The sequence below is a fragment of the Ictidomys tridecemlineatus genome, unplaced genomic scaffold (genome assembly GCF_052094955.1).
Source record: "Ictidomys tridecemlineatus isolate mIctTri1 unplaced genomic scaffold, mIctTri1.hap1 Scaffold_612, whole genome shotgun sequence".
Classification (NCBI taxonomy): domain Eukaryota; kingdom Metazoa; phylum Chordata; class Mammalia; order Rodentia; family Sciuridae; genus Ictidomys; species Ictidomys tridecemlineatus.
Genome location: NW_027524193.1, coordinates 34,169 through 57,632, shown reverse-complemented (window position 1 = coordinate 57,632; position 23,464 = coordinate 34,169). Strand labels below are relative to the sequence as shown.

General features: G+C 36.2%; 1 pseudogene across 1 annotated transcript in view; it reads left to right on the top strand.

Annotated features, from left to right (window-relative positions):
- LOC144374204 (protein Spindly-like) overlaps positions 1 to 23,464 on the top strand; it is a 70,306-nt pseudogene that overhangs the window by 30,722 nt on the left and 16,120 nt on the right. The window contains exons 3-12 of the transcript XR_013433667.1: positions 6,217 to 6,274; positions 11,792 to 11,967; positions 15,082 to 15,257; positions 16,990 to 17,184; positions 17,766 to 17,915; positions 18,009 to 18,107; positions 18,194 to 18,304; positions 19,598 to 19,738; positions 21,946 to 22,049; positions 22,575 to 22,762. The product of XR_013433667.1 is annotated as a protein Spindly-like (transcript). The remainder of the gene's footprint in view (positions 1 to 6,216; positions 6,275 to 11,791; positions 11,968 to 15,081; positions 15,258 to 16,989; positions 17,185 to 17,765; positions 17,916 to 18,008; positions 18,108 to 18,193; positions 18,305 to 19,597; positions 19,739 to 21,945; positions 22,050 to 22,574; positions 22,763 to 23,464) is intronic.

Sequence of the window (23,464 nt, the reverse complement as noted above, 5' to 3'; positions counted from 1 at the left end):
CCACACAGCTACATATTTTAAAGACCCTTCCCAGGAGATTCTTACAAATACCAATGTTGGAAAAATTTAGGAATATGCCAGTTTAATAACATCTATTTCTTAAAAAATAATGAAAATCATTACTAAGTACCTATGTGCCAGTAACTATTCAGGAAATTAAACACTGAACTAAAAAAAAGTCCATGTTCTAATAGAGCTTACTTTATAATGAAGAAAGTCAAACAACAGACAAGTAAATGTATATTATTACCCACAGTGATAAGTGCTATTACAAAGAATAAAGCAAAGAAAAAGGAAGAAGATGTGTGGTAGGTTCTTCTTTATATTATTTATATATTGATCAAGAATCAAACTTTCATTGGTCTATTCTGTAGACAATAAAGTTACTCTAATATCAAACTTAGTGACATTCCAATTTCTCAATTCACTTGAGTTAGGGGCTGTTCTCTATCACAACATGTGCTTGCTTCCTTCTGTCCTCACCTACTGGTGAGGTGGTCCTGCAGACTACTGGCCCTATGGAGTATTAGAAAAAGATGGATTCAAAGGCGAAAGGGCCAGCCACCTCCATAACAAGATCTTTAGCAAATTAAGTGTGGTAGACAGGATAGACAATAGTAAAGCAGTGGCAAAATATGAACCAAGACAACAATGATAGTCCACCCAAGCCTAATAAATGTTTGCCGGAATCTTCAAGAAATGTACAGGCCATGGCACTTGGAAGCATCCAGCACAATGGGTAGCACCAGCAGTTGCTGAGGCTCTGCTGGGAAGATGAGTTTACTGAGCATTCTCACTCATGCTTGGAGTAAATAGAGGTCTAGGGGTGTGATCTAGAGGGATAAATTGAAAGGTTTGAAAGACCTTGAAACACATCACTGGGCAAGAAGTTTTAAGACTCTAAACCTGAAATTCATCCAGAAACCCATACCAACAGATCCGCCTCTGTGAGAAATAGCTGAAAACAGTAATAAACATATTCCTTGGCAGTTAGAGTTGTCTGTGTAGCCCTGGGAATTCAGATTAGAGATTCTTAACTGGTATCCATGCATTTACTGGTCCATGACCCCCTGAAGTAAGCATACCTTCTATGTATGTGTTTGCAGAGGGCAGGGGAGCAAAGAGCACTGTGCATTTTTTCTAAGATGTTCCATATATTTCACTAAAGTAAACTATAACCCAATAAAGCTCAGGACCAAGAAGCAGCATCCTATAGACCTTAAAATGGAATACATAATTTCACCTCAGAAGGCTTCTAGTTAGGATGACTGTCACGAAAGGCTTTTTCCACATGGACCCTACAACACTGACATCCTCCCTGAGAGTTGTAAAGTGCCTCATGCCTTATGAGTTAAGTCCTTTGCACAGGGTGGTAAAAGCTTCATGTTCATTATTAAAGACTTGCTTTAGGCACTTTAAGAAAACACATCACTGTGCTAGTTCTCTATCAATTGATAATAAGCCACTCCAAACATTGTAGAGGTGTTTACTTACAATTCTGTAAAGTCAGCACTAAGGGCTGGGTTCCGCTCAATGATTCTTCGGCCTAGAAATCACAAAACCTGAGTTTAGAATCTCCCAACATCACTTTTGTCACATCTTTAGACATAACAGGCTAGAAGGCCAGCCTAGGTTGAAGGGGGTTCAAAAACAAACTTCATCCCCTGATGAAAGGAGCGAAAATAAGATTGCCAAGAGGCTCCACACAGAAGCATCATTGTGAACATCTTTCAAACAATAGCACACTTGCATACTGAAAAATGGTATATCATCTGTGATGTGATTGCAAACATCCCCGAAAAAAATTTAGTGGGAAAATTGTTAAAACAAAAATCTCAAAAAATTATTGTTGAAGTCTGACCGTGAACACATTGGGATTATTCACATTAGTCTCTCTTTACTTTCATGTGTGTTTATGATTTTTTAAATAAAAAGGATAAAATAAGCTATTAAAACACACCCTCTCAATTAATCCTTACAATATTTTTCTCCTCTCCTTTTACATATGGGGATATTAAGATAGGGGCAGCCGAGTGACTAGTCTTTGCTAAGGTCACTCATATAATAAGAGTAGCTAATAATGAATGAAGCACCAGCACCTTTCCAAACACATTGAATATCACATCCTATATAATCCTCACAACAGCCACAGATGGTATTGTTATATCCATTTCTTAGATAAGAAAACCTTTCTAAGTTCACAGAATAAGCAGTGGAAGTATGATTTAGATCCAAGAAATGTGGCTCCAAAGTCCTTATTCTGTAAAGAAGTTAAGCTGAGATTAAAATCAAGCTTTGTATGATTCCCATTCTACAGTGCCAGCTTGGGACCTCTAAAGCTAGGTGCTTCCTCCATCATATCCTTCAGTCCAAGACCTCTCTATGTTTCCTCTCCCAAATCTGTTCATTGCAAGACTGGATGGATTTACTTGTCAGTAGTATTCTCCTAAATATCCCAATCCCCCACACTCAATCAGAAATTTAATTGTTCCACATAATGCCCTTGTTTTCTTCCTATAAATAATGTAATGTTTCTATTAGTACTTTCCATACTGTGAGGTCTGATAAAAGGTTCACTCATTTTCCAATGCACATAGTGTTCTAAACCAAAATCATTTGAAATATATTTTAAAGACTTTCCTAATCTTATGGTAAAATTCCTTTTTGAAATTTTCCTTTCTAATACTTATAACTATCAATGTATAATTGTATTTATTTTAGGGTGAGAATTGTAAGGTTTCAGAGGCATCATTGTAAAGTGAGAAGCAAGAATAACCATGAATGAAGCTTCTTTCCAGGGCGACCTAAAAACAACTGAATGGAGCAGCCTGAGAATTTGTCCATTCTCTTCCTTATAAGTGGAGGTGCCACTTCTGAGTACCCTCCTAGGAGTTAGAGCATCAGTCACCCCAGGCTGAAGGGACTGCTCACTATTCTCAACCCTGAGAAAGCCAAAAAGTCAGAGGGAGGGATTCACTCTTGTGTCATGTGAACTGTCACTAGGCTCTGCCTGAAGGGCTTCTTCCAATCAGCAGAAGTGTTCTAACCTAACTGCAGTACTGGTGTGTAAATGTAGATTAGGGCTAGGGGGGTATGTGTGTGTGTGTGTGTGTGTGTGTGTGTGTGTGAGAGAGAGAGAGAGAGAGAGAGAGAGAGAGAGAGAGAGAGAGAGAGAGAGAGAGAGAGAGAGATGGATGGATGGGGTCCTGAAATCTAGAAACATGCCAAAAGTTTACAAATGAAGCACTCCTTCTAAGAATTAAGTGCTGATACCGACCCCCCACATACTCAAAAAAAATGCCATGATATTTTATTGAAATTTAGTATATTTCTCCAGGGTAACAGAATATCTGGACTTGTGTCTCTTCCATTATTGAGAAGAAATAAGTAAAACGGTGCCTTCCTCACAGAAGCAAAATATAGGATTTGCTTATCAAGAGCATTCTCTCAAGCAGCCCAGCTTTTCAGGGAAGATATCAGAGAACTGAAGATATTGATTCACTGATTGACTTCAAGCTATCAGTGGTTTTTGATGCTTTACCTTCTTAAGAAATAAAATTAAGGAGCATGAGAAAGTGGTGTCAACTAATTACAAAATTTAGTACAGACATATGTAAAGTATATGGGCTATGTAGGTGTGAGTGTATATGCATATGTATTTGTGTGTGTATGTTTGTATGTGTGGAGGGAAGGAAGGAGAGAGAGAGAGAGAGAGAGAGAGAGAGAGAGAGAGAGAGAGAAGACAGAAGAGAGATAAGACAGAAGAGAGACAAGACAGAGAGGCAAACTCTTTACAGACATACTCCTTAATCACCCAGGTCTCAAATTCAGTCTAAAAACACATAAAACAGTCAAATATTTAATAGAAACACAGTTGGAACTTGACCTCAAATATGTGTAGGTGCATTGTACATATCAGGTTTCCCAGAAACAGAAGTCATAAAAACACATTATTTATTAAGAAGTGTTTTCTCTCGCCCTCCAAGTTAACTCTTCCCCTGGCAACCATGCAGCTGTTTCCTTCTGGACACAGGTTGGGCGTGGGTACTAACTTTTATGCCTTTTTGTTCCCTAGAACCAGACAAAAGTACTCTAAATTTTGAGTTCTCTTTAGCTTTCAGAATTTCAGAGAAAATAAAAATCCATACCAGAATATAGGGAAAGTTGATTAGCCAGATACTGTGAGGAGGTCATCCTTGAGAGATTTGGGGGACTTTAACCTTAAAGACAGTGCCACTCAGCCTGGGATGCACTCTTGGTCACAGCTCTCAGCACATGCCCCTGGCAGTCACGGCCACCAGACATTTTTCTTTTACTGTGGGAAAGTGTCAAATCTTTTCTCTGTGTGTTTGCATATTTGGGTCACAGGAAATGGTCTTCACATCTCACTCACAGGAATAAATGAAGTGTGAAAAGATTTTAATATCACATAAATGCTTCATGTCTTTATCAGATTGGTTTTGCTTTTGTTTCTTGCATATAACTTCTTAAAAATTTTAACAATTATAAAAGTAATATTAAAACATGTACACAAGATAATAAAAGAGAAGAGTGGGAGAAGCCATTTAAAGTCATGAAAAGATAACTAATTACTGATAGTTTTTTTGTTTGGAAGTCCTTTTTCTTAAAATATGAATTACAAATTTATCATTATTGAGGTCATCTTCATGTTTTTAAGAAAAGAGCCTACAAAATTATTTATAATTTTATCACAAATAATTCAGAAAATTATAAAATAATTGACAATGTTATGATTTTGTTATAAATAATGCTTCCTGAAATAAATAGTAAACAACAATGAAAACTGATAAATAAGCCTAAAATTATATCTATTATATAATTGAAGGCCACTAAGGGTAAAGGAAATAATATCAGCCTTGGTTAAATTCAAAAGAGATGAGTTTGTGTGCCAGCTTTGACACCAACCCATAGTGTGATCAAGAACAAATTACTTTACTTATGATAAGTTCAGTTTTATTTGTAAATTATGGGGCCAGCTATTGTCCATGAAGTTCCTTCTAGTGCTAAAGTTGTCTGATACTAAGTAGAGAAGATCCAAAAGTTGAGAACTACTTCTCTATATTTTGCCTACACTTGCAGCCACATTAAAATTGCTAATTCCATTTTCCATTTATAGATGAGCTTATCCAAATGATCAAAATTAATTCTTCATCAATGAAAATACAGCCAAAGAAGAAAATCAACTTAAGAGTTATTCTGTTGGTCACAAATTCATTCATGCCTTAAACAAACTAATTGAAACATGACAGAAATTACAGAACTTTATAGCTACAATATAGCTGAGTTCTTTCCCCCAAGCAAATATCAGATTATCTATAGCAGGATTGAGAATTCCATTTGAATAAAAGAAAATCACAGAATCAGGTTGGAGGACAATGGAGCCATACCATAGTCAAATCTTTCTGGCAAATTCAAATGTATACAGGAACAATGCATGAAAGTAATATAATTGTCTCCTTATATCTGACTCACCTTACTGAATAATAATGAAATGAAAAGAGGCAGTGGTGAACTGGAAAAAGTACAGCCAGACCAAAGATCAGAATGAATTACTGAGATGAGGAATGTGGGTACAGGATAAAAAAACATTTTGATTTTCCAAAACAAGCTGACAATCCAAATGTGTGTGTGTGTGTGTGTGTGTGTGCACATGCGCGTGTGTGCATATTCCATACATATTCCATTTCTAATTTTGGCTCAAAGATTTTTTCTACACTGTATGTGGCAATGTTGGGCTACTAATTTGTACACAAATTTACATGGAAACCCAACTTGCTCCACTTTCTGTAACAAGTATTGCCCAGAGATAGTACTGAAAAATTCCAGAAGAACTGGAAGACCAAGACAATTGGGAAAAACAAGGATTTATCCTGGAATGTGCTAAAACAATGTCAACATTTAGGCAGAAGGAGATAGATTTTTAGAAGCATTTTCTCCAAATTGTTTTGAGTTTGTTCATCTAGGAATAAAATAGCTGATAATGATTGTTTTATTCATAAGTAAATAGAGATGCAGCTTTTTGATTTTCAGTGTTGGCATCTTAAAAGATAAATTAACCCATTTTATGTGGACTTAAATATCTATTCTCCACTTGATCTTAGCCAAAAGGCTGAGAATCGATGGGGGTCTATTCTCAATATATATGATTATCTTGAATCAGGTGTGACAATTAACCCAAAGCCTCTTTTTTTCCAGCCACATGAGAAAGGAGGAGCATGGTGAAGAAACAATCATTCCACCACTTTGCTAATATGTAAGTGTTACAATACCTGCCCCTCCTCTTGTTCCTATAAAAACATCTGTGCAAAGTGGGCCCAGCTGATCTGTAAGTGTGTTGCATGATTCGGGCCAGCTTCAGCCCTTCCCATGGCCCCTTTGTTTTGTCTTCTTGCTGCCAATAGACATTTCTCTTTTAAACATCCAATGCTTACTGAAAAAAATCACTGTTATCAGGTTAAAAGTTAATGTGCTTCACCCGTTTCACCTCCTTCCATTAGTTAACTTGGACTAGCACTGAGGGATTTGACACTTCACCCGTTTGCCCATCTTCTACTTGGAGGAAATTATAAGGGGATGCTCAAGAGTTGTTCATCAAAATGTCAAGCACCAATTTGGTAAAATAACTACAACTTCTGCTTCCTGGAAATTGTTGTGAAATCTCACTCCTTTTCCCTTTGTGGATACTGCTGTTGCCCAAGAAATACACCAACCATGACTTTTAGTCCTTCTTGGGATGGAGGGGAGGAAGGAAATATCAGGAATGAGATAGAGGTGAACAGTCCTTTGAGTTTCAGGCCAAAAGGCATCCAGACTGCTTAAGAAGCCTCCTGAGATTAAGGTTCTTCCAAGACTGTCAGGGACTTCGAAAGTTTCCATTAGTTCGGACTCACTAGGCTAGGAGAACAGTTCCAGCTGGGAATAATCTTAACTCCAGCCAGGGCAGAAGGTATCTGATATTCAGGTAGATTAAGGAATTAGATTCAGGTAGATTAAGAGATTCTGCGGGAAGGTCCTCCGAGGGCACGCGCGAAGTCCGTTGGTGGGTGGACAACGCTGACAACGGCCCCCAAGGTCAGTCCCACCCATCCCCGCCAACTGACACTGTCCCTCCAGAAGGCCCTGTCATAAAACCACAAACCCCACAAACATAGCAATTTTAAGCAGACACCTAGAGGAAAGCCTGGAAAACCACCTGAGGTAAAACTGACACGCCAAGAGGCCAGGTCTGCGCCTGCGCCAGCCCAGGGCTCTCCACTCGCACCTGCGCAGTCGTTGCGGGGGGCGGGGCGCTTCTGCAGAACGCTCCTTGGCGTTGGCTTTTCTCGCGCTGTTAGAGGAACGTTTCGTGAGAAGTGAGAGTTCTCGCGGGAACTGTGTTCAAAAAGCCTTGGCGCTTACAGGACTACTAGGTAAATGAATGGGAGGGCAACTCTCTGGCAGGCTGAGGTTAGCATCACGGATCTGGATGCCCAGACCTCTCAGCTCTTGCCAGCAGCTGGGGGAAGGAGTGAGGACGACAGAGGTAAAGACTAGTGAGAGTGGAGAGGAGCGGTAGGCGGCGGGGAGCAGGGCATGAGGAAGCCTGGGGCCTGGGTCTTGGCGGAGGCTTTGGCCGGAACGCCTTCGATCCTGGAACCCTAAATTCTTATAAGCTGGCTTCCAGTCGGGCCCCAGTCTTCGGTTGGACGTTCTCGCTTCTCTGGGGAACTCTGGATAAATATGGAAGGCCAGGCGGCTGCTGGGAGCCTCAGACTGATGGCCCCTGGAGGTGCGTTGTCCAGTACAATGGCCCCCTAGCCACTGTGGCAACCCGAATTAAATGTAAATTATACACTGGATTTTAAAGGTAGTATCCCACAAGAGCTGTATCTTTGGCAATTATTATGATTACGAGTTGAAATGATATTTTGGATGCATTGGGTCAAGTAAAACGTCAAGATGAATTTTGTCCTTTGTTTACTTTTTTAAAACGTTGCTCGAAACTTTCAAATCATGCGTGTCTCCCTGCCCTATTTGTATTCCATCCATTATCATGTTTAATGTTCTCAATAAGCCTGTAAGATGGTCATTACCCTCCTTGTATTGAAGATGATGAAACAAGGCGTTAAGTTACTTGTCCGAATTCGTGCCACCAGTAAGGGATGGAGGTGGAAGGGCCCAGGCAGCTTTGACTTCTAGAGCTTCCTGTCTTCCAATGTTTTTTGTATGCTGTTTTTTTTTTTGGAGGGGGGCCGGTGGAGCGGTGTACCGGAGATAGAACTCTGGGGCCCTCAACCACTGAGCCACATCCTCAGCCCTGTTTTGTATTTTATTTAGAGATATAATCTCACTGAATTGCTTAGGGACTTGCCGTTGCTAAGGCTGGCTTTCAACTTGGGATCCTCCTGACTCAGCCTCCCAAGTCACTGGGATTATAGGCGTGAGCCACTGCACATGGCTTGTATGCTGTTTTGAGAGGCCAGACAGAAATGTGAGCACCAGGCTTTGGAAATGGACTCTGGTTCCCATCTCATTTAGCTCCTGAGTGACTGATAACCCTGAGCAAGTTACTTAACCTTTCTGTGCCACATTAAGATTGCATGTTTAAAATGTAACTTCTTCTACCCTATGAGATCTTTGAGAACATTGCTAAGAAAATGTACATAGAGTACCAAGCAAAATTTATGGCACATATTAGTTTTAGTTCGTCCATGGCTAAAGGATAGGTTAACTCTTTGCAGGTTGATAGATTAATTCTTTTTTCACTCATTAGAGCTCAGCTGAAAAGTCACGTAATCAGGGAACTGTTCCCTCTTGTTATAGGCTTAGATACCACCTTAGTTACAGCTCTCCCTTTTGCACTTACCACACTTGTAACATTATAGTTTAGTTATTTGATTTGATGCCTTTCTACTAATGTACTATAAAATTCAAGAAGACAAAATATTTTCTAGTGTTTGGATCATTATTTTATCCTCAACACTAAGCGCATTGTCTGACATGTAATAAAATTCCAGCAAATTTTTTGAATGAATGAGAACTAATGTTTTGGCTTCCTTGTGTATTCCTTAATGGGAGGCCTTGAGGTTAACCTTATTTTTATTTTGATAGATGGAGATAATAATAATGGCTTAACATGGGCTCATGAAGAGCATTAAATGAGATGATGTATTTGAAGCACTCCTTTTAGCAGGTGGTAAATCCCCAACAAATATAAGTTATTGTTAATAAAGCAACAGTTAGCTGGCTAGCTTCACTGTATATAGGTTTTGAAAAGGTCTTGCATTTTAAAGTAGTCCGCACTGGTTAGTTTATGGTATCTATTTTACCCTATTATAAAACCCTATATCTCCTACCTACTGATTCTCAGTTAAGAACTTTGTTTTCTAATTCAGTGATAAGTGAGGCATTTAAAAGGTCACACTAGGGTTGGGGATGTAGCTCAGTGGTATAGCACTTGCCTAGCATGGGCCAGGCAGGCCCTGGGTTCAATCCCCAATACATAATCTACCAAAACATAAATGAACAAAAAACCAACTAGGTTTACTTCAATATACTCCCTACTATATCTCCCTAGTTAATCAGTATCTATATTGTATGCTTTGTTTTCATTTTAGAGAAGATATCCATGCTACATTCTCAGTACATTAGACCTCATCCTCTAGTCAAGGACATCACTCTGGCAGTTCTCCAGTATCTCCTATGTCATCTTCTGTCATGAATTTATCCTAGGGTATACACATATATTGTTTTGTATCTTTAAAATAGTAAGTAAATTTGTCTCTACTTCCATTCCAGCTACTATCCTATTTGCTTTTTGAAGCAAAACTGTATTTTCTGTCACTTTTTCATCTCCTTCCATTCTCTATCATACTCATTTCAAGTGGGCTTTTACCCCATCTTCCCACCAAAATTCTCTTGGGGTCACCAGTGACCTCCATAAATTCAAAATCCAGTGGCCAATTTGACTTAGCAGCAGCGTTTGATATGAGCTCTCCTACCTCCTTAATACACTTTGTTTATTGGCTTCTAAGACAGCACATGCTCTTGATTTCCTCCTTACCTCACTGTTAACTCCTGAATATACTTTACATCTTTTTCCTCACCTTCTAGTAGGGTTCAGTCCTTCGTCCTCTTCTCTTTGTTATGTTCATCCTCTGTTGATACTCAATCTGAAGGACTTGTGCTGATAACTTCCAAATTTATATCTCTAGCCTATACCCCTCTCCTACATATATATTCATTCAGCTGCCTGCTTGACATCTTTCATGCAAAACTTGAAATCCTGGTCCCCCTGGCCCCCCAAAAACTTTACATCAATATCTCAAATGAGGGCAACTCCATTCTGCTAGTTGCTCAGGGCAGAGCCTTGAAGGTATTTTTACTTTTTAAAGGCATTTTTTATTTTGCTATATTCCATATATAAGAAAATCATGTTGGCTTTACCTTTAAAATATAGGTAGAATCTGGGCATTTCTCACCTACTATGCCACCACCTAGCATGAGGCATTATCTCAGATGGTCTCTCTGCTTCCAATTTTGTTTCATCCTAACTATTCAACACAGCAGTGAAATGATTCTCTTAAATTTTACCAAATTGTCTACTTCAGACTTTGAAGTGACTTCCCATTTTACACATGCTAGAAGCCAAACTCTTTATAATGGATTGATCTGCCGGCTCCTTTATTATCTGTGACCTAAATTCTAGCTCATATCTTGGACTCTTTTTCCATATTAGGGTTTCCCATCTGCCTGGAACATTTCTTCCACACAATGATGCATACCTATTTCCCATCTTTTGCCTCCTATTTACACCACCTATCTCTTTTGAGCTTTTTTTTCCCTTCCAATTCTATTTTCTAATGTATTTAATTATTATGCTGTTACTTATTATTTTCCCCTCTTGGAATGTAAGTTTAATGAATGAGTAACTTTGCCAGTTTTGCACCATAATGATCTGAAGTGCCCAGAATGAAGCCTAGCTAATGGGGCATTCAGTAAATGTTTGTTAAATGCATGATTCTATAAAATTAAGACATAGGGAATCATCTGATGCTCTATGAAAGCAAAGTCCAGTTTCAGTTTGGCTTAAAGGGACTAGGGCCAAAGAGGAAGGGACAATAAATGAGGTTAAGTTAAAGTACAGTTATCCTATGTATAAACTTGTACGGCTTAGCCTGGAAATTGCTCTGAACATAGTTTCTATTTACATACTCTGTTAAGAGTAATTAGAAAAATACTGTGAATCTGTTTCCAATGAAACAAATACATTCAGCAAAGTAGTACTACTATAAAAAATAAGACAGGATATTCTTTACTTTATCTTGTGAGTCTGATTTAAAACTGTCTTTTTATACTCTTAAGTAGCAGTCATGCATGCATACCATAAAGTTTCTTGGTTTCTGTCATTGCTCTCTTTTTACTTTGATTATTTTGACAGTAACACAATTATGAGACTAATTCTACCTTAGTAATTATGGACATTTAACATATAACAATTGAACAATTGAATAGTTTCCTAATGTTGAGTTTCTTAGGAGCACAATTGAGTGTATTTTTTTTTCTGTTCTTTTTGGTTTGGTCTCAACTCAAGTAAAAAAATTATCAGAACAATTTTTGCTCTTAGAACAAGAATGCAAATTTGACTCCTTACAAGTCAGGAATAAAATCTCAATATTATGTTTTTATATGATAGTAGCACTGGGGATACATGGTTCCTTTATTATTGGTTTTATTGTAGGGGGCTTTTTTGTTTAAGCTCAAAAAATTGTATTTCTTCTATTTATAATAGTCTAAAAACAGGAAAAGAACATGGAGGCAGATATTGCAGATCTTCGAAGCAAGCTCAAAGAGGTTGAAAAAGAGCGACTAAAAGCTGCACAGTATGGTTTACAACTATTGGAGAGCCAAAGTGAATTGCAAAATCAATTAGATAAATGTCGTAATGAAATGATGACCATGACTGAGGTAAGACTGTGGATTCCTCTGTTTGTGAGGGTGTGCTTAGCTATTGAAGGTTTATTTTGTCTAGCAGTAATTATTTTATTTTCTGAAGATCTAATTTCCTATCTATGCCATTTTCATTAAAGGTGAATAAGTTAATGAATTCCTGATATTCTTTCCAAAGCAGTGTCTTCTGAGTTTCAATTATGTTTACTCTTTCTACCACAATTTACCTACCATATTTATCACTAAGTTTTGTTTGTCCACACTCTTCATAGGTGACCTCACTTATTTTGGAGCTTTGAATATCATTTAAATGCCCCCATAGTAGTTTAGCGACCTAAACTGTTTAATTAACAATTAATTAAGAGTTCAAGGGAGGAGCAATAGTCCTCCCTTGAACTCTTAATTAATGTATTCAATTGCCCACTTAAGAGTATCTCAAACTTGATATAAACAAATAGAATATTTAATTCCCTGTCTACTAATCAAACATTCTCTGTCTTTAGTTTATTTATTTAGTAAATTGAATGACATTCAGTTGCTTGACCCAAAGATCTAGAAGTCTCACATTTAGTCCACAAATTCTTAGGGACATGATTTATAAAACATCTATCTAGGCCACTGTCTTCTTTCTCCCAGCCTTCTAACCAGATTGCCTACTCCATCATTGCCATTCAGATCATTCTTTCTCAATGTAGAATCATTCTTTCTCATGGAAAAGCACAAGAGATCATGTCATTTCCTTTCTCAATCTGCATAAGGCTTTCAATTGTATTTACAAAAGACAGTCTGAGGGTTTATACATCCCTATGTGATTTGACTTCTGCTGGACTTTTGCAAACATAGGAAACTGCTTTTCCTTGTTCAGGCTATCCTAGTCTTGCCTTATGGGTTTATATGAGCTCCTTCCTCCTTCTTAGTTGTTCCTCACCCACTCTTCATAGATTGAATCCTCAATCTTCAGATTTCAGTTAAATGTCATAGAGTCCAGCCCTAACTAAAGTCAGCATCACTCACTCTTTTGTGGGGGGAGTTCAGGGTGTATAATTACCAGGGATTGCACTCAGGGGCACTTAAGCCACATCCGTAACCCTGTTTTGTATTATATTTAGAGACAGGGTCTCACTGAGTTGCTTGGCACCTTGCCTTTGCTGAGGCTGGCTTTGAACTTGTGATTCTCCTGCCTCCCTCCTGAGCTGCCAGGATTACAGGTGTGCACCACTGCACCTGGTAGCATCATTCACTCTTAATTCTTTGCAGTACTAATTATCTCCAGGATTTCAAGGTCCTTAAGAATTTTGTCTTGTTCACTGCTATATTCTCTAGTGCTTTGCACACAAATATTTATTGAAAAAATGAATAAATCAGTTTAATTTAGTAAATCCTCAGTGGTATAAACTAAAATTGAAAATTATAAATATAGCAGGTAAAAGTTACTAATGACAGCTCTTGTTTTTCCATATGGTACTGCTCTTGACCACGAGCTCAATACCTAATTATAAAGCAAAGCAAAGAATTAAAAATCTAATAGTAGAAAATAAAACCATGTTATATATAATTATTTGGAGAAATAACTTATCAAAAGTGGAAGTGCTTTTGGAGAAATAATGTTACTTGTTTTAGGTCTTTTTTCTAGTTTCATTTTATCTTATACTTTAAAGCTTCATGAAGGAGTTTGAACTAATACTTCTCTGTCAATGCCTTCTATGGGGTAGTGAAGCAATTACCATATCTCTATCATGAACTTTACCATACAGTAGGCCCCCTCCTTATTTCTAGTTTCACTTTTCTTAGTGTGGATTACCTCTGGACAACTGTAGTCTAAAAATATTACATAGAAAGTGCCATAAGTAAATAATAAATTTTAAATTGCATGCCATTCTGAATAGTGTGAGGAAATCTGGTGACATCCTACTTTATCCCACCTGCTCCATCTCACTTCCTCTCCTCACCTAGGCATAGTACAATGAAATATTTTGAGAGAGATCATATTCACATACTTTTATTACAGCATATTATTATAATTGTTATTAGTTATGTTACCAATCTCTAACTTGCCTAATTTAAAATTAAAACTCATCAAGATATGTGTGTACATATGTATATATGGAGTTTGGTTCAACTTGTGGTTTCAGCTATCCACCCAGGGTCTTGGAACATCCCCTGCATATAAAATGCAAATGATATCTGATTGTGTGTGGAGCTCAGACACCTGAATGATCTGACTAGTTAAACAGTTATTCACTTTATGATGTTCTCTGCATCAGAACGTAGTATGTAAGCATGTGTCCTAATACTTTAAAAACCAATATAGACATTACTTTTTTCAGGAAGTGTATTCTGAGCTAGCACTTACCAGTTACTGTGACTTAATGTAATTGCTGAATTGTGTGTTTATTGTTCCTTTAGACATTGATCCTCCTTGAAGTCAGGCATCATTTTTTATATTTATCTGAGTTTCTCTGTTACCTGGCATATTTGCTGGGTTCTTAGTAAGTATGTGTGGAATAGATGGAAGGTTGAATGCCTAAGACTTTGTTTCTGGTCTTTTGTTACCAAAAGTCCCTTTACTTTTTTGTGTTCTCTCTCAGATGGACTCCAGATTTGAAGGTTGTGCTATCAAACTGTACGAAATAATAAGTAGCTTATTTTCCTAATCGTCAAACAAATGCCTAGTTTTGGGTCAGCATGAGATAAGACATGCTGCTGTGACAGTTGATAATGTAGCCAAAATCAGGGACATTTTAACATAGCCTGATGGTACTCATCATACAAAGTTTTATTCAGATTTTGGAATCCAGAGAATGCCTCCCCAGTTACGTTTTGCATTGCGGGTTACTAGGGCATCAGAGCCCCAGATTGGAAAGTGGTTACCTTGCATCTTTTCTAGAGTTGATGCCTGTACTAACTTCAGCCTGAGTGTTTTTGACATTACTGTACTTTCAGAATATACCTTAGGGATTCACTAAAACTGATGAGCTACAAAGTTATTCCAGATTTAACATGTGGTTGTACCTCAGAAAGCAGCAAGTGTATGAAACAGAAATAAGCCAGTTGAAGGTTAGAACTGATTATATGTAATAGTTTTAAGTGATTTTTTTTATGTAATTGAATTGTAATTGAATCTATTTTCAGAATTATGAACAAGAAAAATATACTCTTCAGTGAGAAGTTGAGCTCAAGAGTCGCATGTTAGAAAGTTTGAGCTGTGAATGTGAAGCTATTAAGCAACAACAAAAATGCAGCTAGAACAATTAGAAGAGCAGCTAAGCAGAAGCCATGGACAGGAAGTGAATGAACTAAAAAACAAGGTTTGAATATATGTATGTTTTCAGAGCAAAAATACCCCATGTTGATGCAACCATCTGTTAATGTAAGGTGATAAAGATTTTTCTCAAGTATCACTGTGAAAATAGCATAGATCAGTTTTCTGTCATTTTAATGTTGAGAGTAGAAACACTGAGAAACAAAAACTTATAAAATGACTTTAAAAGTGAGAATTGTATCAATATAGCCTTCTAATTACATATAATTTTCCAATTTTGATAACAGCAATTTTTTTATGATCCATTTATTTAGTAACTACTGAGGCATCCTTGGTCATAGTCAAGCAGTCTCCTTTCAGAAAGAGTTGTCCCTTAGCCTTTACTGCAGCTAGTGGTGTGCTTTGTAATTCTGTAGAACAAATCAGTAGTTCCTTATAAATTACTATATAGTAGTATTGATACCTTATAATTTATTTTTTGAGGAAAAACATGATCCAGTTCTCAAAATATATTTTTAAGGGAAATCCTATTGTTAATTCCATATTACTGATGAGAAAACCAATGTTTAGGTAGATCAAGCAAATTGGACAAGGTGAGAGCTAGAAATTGTCAGTTGTGAATTGAAGCAAGTTTTCCTCACACCAAATTCTGTGTCACTGAGTATCTACATAATCTGATGACACATTACATACTAGCTCCACTTCATACATAAAAACGAAATAGACAACAGCTGTTCATGAATGCCCATTCCTTTCTAGCACCCCCACCCATCCAGCCTTCAGATTGCTACTTAAGAATCCAGAACTTCACCATGGCTCCTCTTCGTGTGGAATCCAGACTTTTACAAACCCTTTCTTTCAAAACTCGCTTGACTTTTTATTGTCTTCTCAGAAGTCTCTTTCAATTTTTAGATTTTTTTATGTAACATCTTCTAAGATTTTTTCCATGTCTGTGTACAAGCTATACTGCTCCCTTAATTCTTTATTGATTTAGCTCTAAGTGTTTTTCTATTTTTAGTAATGAAATCACATATTTGAGTTGGTTTATTTTTTCCTAATAGACAGTAAAACAAACAAATAATGCTTTTGTGAAATACATAGTCATCCTGCACATTACTGACAAATAGTCTAGCTTGTCTGGAACTAATCTGGTTTTAGACAGTAACGACTGGTAATGATGCATTTTCATTTCTCCTGGTGGGTTTTTTTTTTCATGTAGCTTTCATTACATAAACAAATGTAGCAGTATAGGGGATATTTTTTCAGGGCCTGAAGTAAGGACCAACTGTAGAGATGGCTTAGGTGGTAGAGCAAAGAGTATATCAATACAAAATTTTCAGTCTTACTGATGTTCTTAAATCACTTTTGCCAAAAGTTTGGCTTTTTCTTTTTTCCCCCAGTACCTTTCTCTTCTCATGTTGAATTTATCGGCCTGTTGTGGCGATTTGGCCAACAGAATCTTGATGTAGGCTACTGTGGCTCTAGTCCCCACCATCTGCTCTCCCCTAGACTGTTGTGGTAGCCTTCCAATCAGGCGTCTGCTTCTGCATGGCTGGTCACAGCATCATTTACACAGCTACACAGTGCTTCTGGTAGCTTTAATGCATCCAAACCACTTGGATGGCTAGAATGGACTGTTTATAAAACAAGGTGGGTCACTTTTGGAGTGTCCTTGGAAGCTCTACTAGTTTCTTGTACAAGTTTAGATCATTCGGTGATATTTTACAGAAAGAAAATACCTTTTGATTTATAAAATTGTGATTTTTTTTTTACTTTAGATAGAAAAACTGAAAGGAGAGTTAGATGAAGCTAGGCTTAGTGAAAAGCAGCTAAAGCACAAAGTAGACCACCAGAAGGAACTCCTGTCTCATAAATCAGAGGAAATACGGATGATGTCTGAGCGAGTCCACGAAAGCATGTCTTCAGAGATGCTGGCTCTTCAGGTCGAGCTGACTGAAATGGAAAGTGTGAAGGTAATTTTTATGGCATGTGTTTTCTTAGATTTTTAAAATTTTCTTTTGCATACATTTTATGTGTTTTTATAATAATTCTAATGAGCTAGTGTGGAGGAAGAAATGTTTTTTGACCTACTTTTATCTAACTATCCAAAAAATGTTTTATGTAGTTTAGGTGAATTACTTTATTTAAAAAAATAGTATTAGGTGACCTGATTAAATAAGGCAGATAGTACCTTTAGATTAATGAAAGCTCTGAAAGGACATAGACATTTTCTGATCCTAGTTTGTGTCATAATATAAAATGTTAGTACAGTGGAAGTGGAAATTTGTGTGAACATAGATTTTTCATTTCAAACTATGAATCATTAAAAATTAAAGCCCTGAATTCACAGTCAGAAAGAGCAGTCTCTAGAGCTTTTTGTTTGGTTCCCTGTTGAAAAATTAAGTAATTTTTAAAATTTTAATAGGTATCTGACAACTTTGACAGGTTTTTGTAGTTTTAATTTGAATGTGAACCACTACAGATAAGTTAGCTGAGCAACTGCTAAATGAAAGCATTTTCAAGAGAATTTTGTCTTTCAATTTCTGTTGAATAGAATGCTCTCAAGGAAGAAGTGAATGAACTACAGTACAGACAGGAAAAACTAGAACGTCTTAGTACTAACTTAATGTGCCAGGTAGACCGACTTAAAAAAGAAAAAGAAGAGCGGGAGAAAGAAGCAGTTTCATACTATAATGCCTTAGAGGTATTATGATTACAGTAGTATTGTTTCCAGTTTTTAAATTGTTTTCATGCTAATTTAATCTCTGCTAGCTAAATTATTTTCTTTTGAATTTAGAAAGCTCGTGTAGCAAATCAAGATCTGCAGGTGCAATTCGGCCAGGCCCTCCAGCAAGCCTTGGATCCCAATAGTAAGGGCAACTCTTTGTTTGCAGAGGTACTTACAAGTATTCTAATAATTGAATTGGGTAAACTATTATTTCATTTAGTACAAGAACAATTAAACATATCAATGTTTTCCAGGTAGAAGATCGAAGGGCGGCAATGGAACGCCAGCTTATCGGTATGAAAGTCAAGTATCAGTCACTAAAGAAGCAAAATGCATTTAATAGAGAACAGATGCAAAGAATGAAGGTGTGGAATTACCGCTCTTAAATGTTTGTTAAAACTACTTCATATTAGCATTATATAGATAAATATATCACAAAATACATCTTTTCCTTCAAGGGGTATACTTTTATATTTTTTTCTAGAACTGAATGATTTTTTAAAAAATTAGAAATTCCAGGTAGATCATAAAATACTTTTATGTTTTCAAAAAGTTAATCTTGGAAAAACATTAATGTGTTTAACAACTACTAATTGTTTATTTTAATGATCATTCACTAACCTTGCCAGGGAGGTTTAAATCTTTATAGAATAGGGAAAAGGAATTTAAAAGTGTTTGTTTCTCACTTATTCTGAGTCTTTCTGGGTTCCCGCATCAAATGAGACTAGCTTTTGCCATTTCTCACTTCTCATGAAGGCTTATTTTAGATGGAAATTTGAACTATTTAGGGTTCTCTTTTCTTGCAGCTCCTCAAAGCATGTAATTAACCCCTTTAATTTTAAGGGTTTTGTTGGTTGTTGCTGCACACAAATAAGAAGTAACAGAAAACCTTATGGCAATTAGAAAGATTCCAAGATTATAGCAGTCCTTAGAATTCCAATGTATGGTCTGTTCTGCCTGATGTTCCTAAGGTGGTGTTTGGAAGAAAGTTTAGATTTTTTTTTCAAGATGTCAGTATTACCAGAGAACTGAGAAAGGTCACTGATTGAACTTGGAATTAGATGGACTGGATTGAAGCATAGTTGTCATTTGCTAGTTGTGTTACCTGGGACATATATTCTGAGAGCATCTAAAAGGCATACCTCATTTACAAAGTAGAGGTGATAGAACTTGCCTCTCAGAACTGTCTTGGGGTTAAAGTGTAGAAAAATACTCATATGGTACTTCCCATTCTTATCATTGTGAATATCATGTTTGTGACTGAGCTGCTTAACAATTTCCCCTACTTAAGTAAAGCTAATGGAGAATTTTGAGAAACCGCTTTAACAGGAGTTAGTATAGGTGGTGAATAGCAGGCCACATTTATCCAGGCTTACTTACCAGTTAAATGACACCCTCTGGACCACAGTCATGCTGTTCAATTTTGTATCACAAACTAGGTAAAACTATTTTAAGACTTCAGATATCATTAAAAAGTAGAAGTACTCCAAAGTTATGTCTACAACAAAACTAATTGATGTATATTTTCCAATTATTAGACTAGAAATAACTAATTAGTTTTTAAAACAAGTTCTAAATAGTATTAGTACAAAATACAAATTGTTCCAGAAATATGCTTATCAGAATATCTCAATTTTGTTGTGGTGGGGGGGTTCTAGTTACAGATTGCTACATTGCTACAGATGAAAGGATCTCAAACTGAATTTGAGCAGCAGGAACGGTTGTTTTCCATGTTAGAGCAGAAGAGCGGTGAAATAAAACATCTTTTAGGTGAAATTAGAAATCTGGAGAAATTTAAGGTATGTATAATATCTTGAAAAGATGTGGCTGGATTTTTATTTGAATATCTTAAATTTTCAGTTTAAATAGGTTTCTCATCGTATAATTGACTTTCAGTTTCAGTACATATTGACCCAATCTTTAAATTATTTTTTTCTTGTCTCTGCTTTTCAGTATTATTGACCATGCTTCTTTTACTTAAGCAAAGACAAACCAATCTATTCTATTTTTGTTGTTATTATCTGGTTATTGTTTGTAAGTACCTATATCTTTAGTGTACAACTCAGTGAGTTTTAACATATATATGTTTATATACGCACACACACACACACATTTATATCTGTATATGTATATTCTTACAATTACTATCAGATTACATAAAATATTCCTAGCACTTCAGAAAAGCCCCATTGAAATGAAGTGCTCCCACCTCCTAACTTTGTGTCAACATTATGTGAACATTCTGTTGAATGAATCATGTAATATATATAAATTGAATCATGTAATATATATACCCTTGTTTCTGTCTTCTGCTCAGTGTTATGTCAGTGAGATTTCTTGCCTGAATGTCATCAGTAATTATTTTTTAGTGCTATCTGTTCCATTAATATTAGAGCTTTGTCAATTCAACATTGTATATCCACTAGAATTTATCGATGTCTTTAATAAATTCTAATAAATTTATTTTATTTTTTACTTCTAGGAAAATGAAAGTACTCCTACATGCCTTTGACTCAGAGCTCCCTATTTCTTATTTGTATGCTTGATTTATAACTTTTTCTGTTTTTATATGTTTTTCTTAAATTTTGAGACTGAGTTCCAAACTAGACGTCCTTTTACCCCTAAGCACCATGATGTTATTGGAGATATAAGCAAATGGTCAAAATTACAAATTAACATTGATATGCATTGAACCATGCTATTAACCAAGCTACTTTTTGCATTTTGCCAGTTATCATTGATACCCTGTTATGGTTTAGATATGAGATGTCCTTCAAAAGCTATTGTGTTAGTGCAAGAATTTTTAGAGGAGAAATGTTTGGATTATGAGAGCTTTAACCTGATCTATGAATTGATCCACTTAAATGGATTAACTGAGTAGTAACTTTAGGCAGGTAGAGTGTGACTAGAGGAGTTAAGTTACTGGAGGAGTGACTGGAATTTTGTCCCTGGTGAGCAGAGAGCTCTCAATCTCTGCTTCCTGATTACCATTTTCTAAGCTACTTTCCTCCCCCACACCCTTTCACTATGATATTCTACCTCACCTTGGGCCCAGAGCAATAGAGTTGGCCATCTGTGGATTGAGACCTAAAACCATGAACCCCAAGTAAACTTCTCCTTACATTGTTCTTGTTAGATCTTTTGATCACCGAGACAAAAAAAAAAAAAAAAAAAAAAAGCTGATGAAAACATACCCTAAGCAAATTTTAAAAGAAAAAAAAAATCTAGTGTTTTCAATTCTAGGGCCTAATCCAAGGTTGCATGTTTTACCATGAAGTCTCTTCAGTCTTCCTTAATCTGGAACAGTTTCTCTTTCTTTATTTTGACATTTTTGAAGAAAAATTTGTTTATATGACTTTATCTCTGTTTCTTCTAAAAACTATTAAAAGTATTATAATTTTAGCTAAATTTGCAGTGTGTCACTTGGCAGGTATATGTAGTCTATCCCTGGGGCTTTGTGCTGTACTTTGAAAATTGTGACCTTAAATTAGGAGGATTTTAAAAAGTGCAATCTCTGAAATTCTTTGCAAGTTTTTAAACATCTGCTTTTTTTTCCAGTAAAGAAAATATTCAAAGAGTGAATCAGAATATTTAAAGCGTGGATACCAAAAGTAACCTCAAGAATCTCCTCTCTTTTTTCATATTTTTCCATTGTATAGCTTTGTCATACCAGAATTCAACCCCAAAAGCATTTGCTTCTCTCATTCTAAAAGCCAGGAGAGTGAAATCCTAAGACAGGTATAGTTGGGACTCAGAGATATGAGTGCGAGTTAGATCTGGATTCAGAATCTAGCTCTTGATTTACTTGCCGGTAGTACCTTGAGCCACTTTTCTTACCTGAGGAAGGACTGGTGGTTCTTGTACCTACTGCACTCAGGTAAGTGGGTGGATCTTTGAAGAGTATTTGTCAAAGGATGAGAGATTAACATGTGGCTGCTGCCACTGTTAATAAGCATACAGTAACCTAATTTGTTATGTAAGTAATAAGAATTTTTGCTTTCTTTAGAATTTATATGAAAGTATGGATTTAAAACCTTCAGGCAACTCTGGTGCTCTGGAAGATAACACCTATTATACAGATTTACTTCAGCTAAAGCTTGAGAACTTAAAGTAGGTGTCTGGGTTGGCAGATGGAAGATAAAGACTTTTTATTTATTTTAATAGATGGTATTCAAATAATAACAAATTTTTAAGTTCAAATTGCCAAAAGAAATTTCCATAGAAAAGAAAGTCAATAACATGTCTTTGTGTAATACATGAGTTTTATGCAAGATTTAATAATTACTAATTACTGAAGAATACTTTCAGTAAATAATTTGTGTTTAGCTTTTTAGATTGGTAAGTAAAAAGGACTTTCATGTAGAAAATATTCTTATAATCCAAATTTCTCAAGAATAAGTATCTCATAACTTAAAGGGAATTTATGCATGAATCACCTTGGAATAATGTATGAATTTTGGCAGCGGGGGATGCTATTATTAAACTTTAATTATTTGTTGTTTCTTTGTTACTAGAAATCCCAAAGAAATATATTTTTAACCAAGTGTTCAAATATAAAATTAAAGATTCATCCCACTAAGTTATTCACAAAATTATATATTAACATTCCTTGGTTCTTCTTTTCTGTTACTGTAGCAAAGAAAATGAAAGCAGCAAAAGTGAATTGTCCATACAGCGGAGGGAAGCATTGTTTGAGAGCCAGCGGGCCCTGGATATCGAGCAAAAACTTTTTGCAAATGAAAGATGCCTTCAGCTTGCAGAAAGTGAAAATATGAAACTGAGAGCTAAGCTAGATGAATTAAAGCTGAAGTATGAACCTGAAGGTATGCAAGTTTCGTATGTTTTTGTCTTTTAAGTCCTAAGTAGCACTGAGAAAGTGTATCAACATTTTTTTCAAACTATAGCTTTTAGCAAATCTCATTACAAACCAATTTTGTGGTTATCAATCTGTAGTTAATAAGGGAAATTTATAGCTGAAAAATTCAAAGGGAACTAGGTATGCATGAATGTGATATGTGGCTTTTTTGGATGTCTAGGCTTCATCATACTGTCACTTAAGGCTTATCCACTTAAAATCGTAGCATATTGTCATACCAAAAAGTTAAATAAGCAGCTAATGTTGGAAGTTATGCTAATTCAGATCATTTATAGAAGATCTAAACACAGTTTAGGTTTAAGTGCTTGTGATTATTCTTCCGCCAATGAAAGTCTAGGAGGCATTGCAGGATTCAGACTCCTTTTGTGCTTATCTGCCAGTATCCCATTGAGCAGAGTTTATTTATGTGGCCTTGCTGTCACAGCAAGGCAAGATTGAGAAAATTCAATCTTGATTCTCAGGGGCCATGTTCCAACTAAATATTGGGAATTCTATATTTTTTATTGACATATAATAATTGGACATTTATTATGTTTCTATTTATATATACATTGTGTAATGATTAAATGAAGGTAATTAGCATGTGATCACCTTAAATATTCATTCTTCACTGAGAACACTCAACTTCTACAAAATCAACCTGGTTTGG